The sequence below is a fragment of the Pygoscelis adeliae genome, unplaced genomic scaffold, assembly GCF_000699105.1.
Source record: "Pygoscelis adeliae isolate BGI_AS28 unplaced genomic scaffold, ASM69910v1 Scaffold384, whole genome shotgun sequence".
Classification (NCBI taxonomy): Eukaryota; Metazoa; Chordata; class Aves; order Sphenisciformes; family Spheniscidae; genus Pygoscelis; species Pygoscelis adeliae.
This window is the reverse complement of record NW_008824548.1, coordinates 27,362-30,969: the sequence shown is the minus strand read 5'-3', so window position 1 is coordinate 30,969 and position 3,608 is coordinate 27,362.

Below are 3,608 nucleotides of genomic sequence, written 5' to 3'. Positions count from 1 at the left end.
TCGAGGGAAGGGAGAGCTAGTGACTTAAAGTTCACCTGCATCTGTAGACATCCAAAGATTTTAAACTCTGGCATTTGGAAATCAGTTCTTCCTGTGCATCTGTAAAAATTACTGCAGAACAGCCGCTTGTCTTAGCACAAAACCTACTGGTTGGCCTGGGTCATACACATGCCATGGTTTGCTTACTGGGCTTAGAGAGTGAATACAGCTAAAACAAAGCAGGGAAAGGGATGGACTCTGCTCTCTGACATGCACTGCCAAATGAACTGCTTGCTCATCCTTTATACCTGTGCAAAACTATTCATGACAATTATGTTACCTTTGTGTCCCGAGTTTGAATTTTCAAATATGGCTGTCGCTAATGGTAAGAACGAATGAGAAAAATATAATACTCCCATGTTCCCTGTTGAGCTTGAGGGGTTAGCAGTTACAAAAATTAGCAACTGACATGTAATCTAAACACAATTGTTGCAGAGTCACTGACAGATTACAACTTCATTGTTAAATTCAGAGCCACATGTGGTGAGATGTAATGATTAATTACTCTGATAAAATCCTTCTTAAGTGAGGATATGCTTGGAGGAGAACATGCAGCATGGAAACATAGCATCTATTTATTTTGGTTATATTTCACTAGTGATTATAATTAACTGGTTATTAATAACTGAAGTGCAAGTTGTTTACACTCAAGCCAGCCTCTCACTAATTAGTCCTGCTTGACTGACAGCAGCTATACCACATGAGTTAAGCTGCTAGAGCTGTGGATTATTGACAGAGTGGTGGCCTGGGCAGCTGATGAACTTATCAATTCAAATGGTAGAAAACACCTTTAGTGTTGCAACCAAGTAGAGCTGAAAGCACCTGCCAATCCTATTGAGAAAAGTGCAATACTTGAACAAAGACTGATTGCAAATAATGGTGAGATTTGGCAAACTTGCCTTTAGGAGCCTCCTTACCACCCATAATAACACATCAGCCTGCTCCAGCCTGTTCAGTTCCACTGGCCTAGTGAGTTGTCTTTAAGCAGCATGTTTCTTAATGTAGTAGGCTGCCTGTGTGTCTGTTACATGCCTTAATTTAAGTCTCAAGATCTCATTTGTCCTGCCTAAAACAGCTAGCTTTGTCTCCCTTCTTTCTATTGCAATTAGCATAAACTCACTCCCACAGTACTAAGAGTAACATGACACAGTATCACACATCATTTTGTGGCCAACCTGTCTCCCTCCACTGTGTTTTACCCTGGGATAGCCTCAGACTTAGCAGCAGAACGTGTTACTTTTGTGTGCCAGCTCTTGACAGTCACAGAAGATTCTTACTCTCATGAGCAGTCTCCTTGAATTTGGTGGGATTAATCCACTGATTTGAGGATCTGCATGATCTTGTGATAATGTTACTGCCTTGTGTATTTCCCTTACAAATATCCATCACAGATAAAGACAAAATGTTCTAGTTATGATACTTGCCATGAGATATCTGGACATCTGCCACCATCCTCTCTGGCCTTGGAAAAGTTGCTGGGATGGCTGCCAGTCTGGCTATTGCATTCATCATCTTGCTCCAGATGGAAAGCAGACTCTCTGGGTTGTCCATATTGCGTACATCAGCAGCTGGTACTGTCAGGATGATGTTCTCTGTCGCCACCTCAGCCCAGGGGGCTGGGTACTGACGGATGGTTGACTGCCAGGCAGAGATGTCAGTTTCCCCTAATTCAGCATTCAGGTTAAAAAAGGCAGGCAATGTAAAAAGAAGTTTTAAGTGTGAAGAGAGAGGAGAATCACCATAGCTAAAACACTCTGCATAGCTTCAGAAACAGTAAGTTAATCTAGATGTAACTGGGTTTTACTGAAGCAGTGGGCAGATCCTGAGATTCTGGTGAGGGGTCCAGCCATCTTTGGTGACGCCAGGTCTACTGTTGCTGCAAGGGGTTGATGATACTCACTTTTCAATATCAAGCCACATTAAAGGTGGCTCAGACATGCTTATACTGGGAACATGGACAGAGATTAATTCCTAAATGAAAGTCCTATCAATATACTTTCTGCACTGAGAAATACAAAGCCTTATGCAAAGGTTTTCCTGGGGCATTACTTATCAGAATAATAGGTTTTTCTCTATACATGACCACAAAAAAACAGGCCAGCAATACAGAAAAACTTCTTTACTCACCTGCCTATAGTTAGGTTTCTGGTACCACTTACCAACCCTGGAGAATGGAGCCAGCACAGCCTTTTTAATTGTGACTGATACTTGGCGTAATGTGCTCTCCTTTGGCACTATAATATACATGAGGCCACCCCACAGACTAGAGAATTCCATGGTATTTTTTTCAACTTTGAACTTCTTTACTACCAAGGGAGGCCTCTTCAGCTCCACAGCATAGCTGAGGTCATCAGTGTGACAGCTGATCTGCACCTGGAGGGGAACAACAGTCACCGAAAGGCACTGCAACTCAGAGAGGCTCAGGTAGCTCCACTCCAAACTTGGTGTGTTCTGTAGCTACCATAGGCAACAAGACGCTCTTGTCTCAGCAGGGAAAGGCAACAGTATGTTACCATATGGAGCATTATTCTTCGCCTTGGCACAGATATCAATCAGATGAAAGTAGCATGAATGAATTCAAGGGCAGACTTAAGCCCCATGAAGAAGAAAATGGAAATGCTGGACCAGTTGCCAAAGAAAAGTAGAATTCTCTTTCTACAGCTCTGTTCGAAAGGAGGGATTTCACTGGTTTTGAAGAAATTTCGAACTTGGTTGGCCCCAGTTTTAGGACCCTTACCTCCCATCACAGCTACCATAGATGTGCTGCTATAAATGGATAGCTGTGGTGGGTTGAGGCTGGCTGGATGCCAGGTACCCACAAAAGCCGCTTTCTCACTCCCCTCCTCACCTGGACAGGGGAGAGAAAATATAATGAAAGGCTCATGGGTCGAGATAAGGACAGGGGCATCACTCAGCAATTACTGTCACGGGCAAAACAGACTCGACTTGGGGAAAATTAATTTAATTAATTACCAATCAAATCAGAGTAGGATAATGAGAAATAAAACCAAATCATAAAAACACCTTCCCCCCACTCTCCCCTTCTTCCCGGGCTTAACTTCACTCCCGATTTTCTCTACCTCCTGCCCCCGAGCAGCGCAGGGGGACAAGGAACGGGGGTTGTGGGCAATTCATCACACATTGTCTCTGCCGCTCCTTCCTCCTCAGGGGGAGGACTCCTCACACTCTTCCCCTGCTCCAGTGTCGGGTCCCTCCCACGGGAGACAGTCTTCCACAAACTTCTCCAGCATGGGTCCTTCCCTCAGGCTGCAGTTCTTCATGAACTGCTCCAGCATGGGTCCTTTCCACAGGGTGCAGTCCTTCAGGAACAGGCTGCTCCAGCGTGGGTCCCCCACGGGGTCACAAGTCCTGCCAGCAAACCTGCACCAGTGTGGGCTCCTGTCTCCATGGGTCCACGGGTCCTGTCAGGAGCCTGTTCCAGCACGGGCTTCCCACAGGATCATAGCCTCCTTTGGGCATCCGCTTGCTCCAGCATGGGATCCTCCACGGGCTGCAGGTGGATATCTGCTCCACCGTTAACCTCCATGGGCTGCAGGGGGACAGCCTGC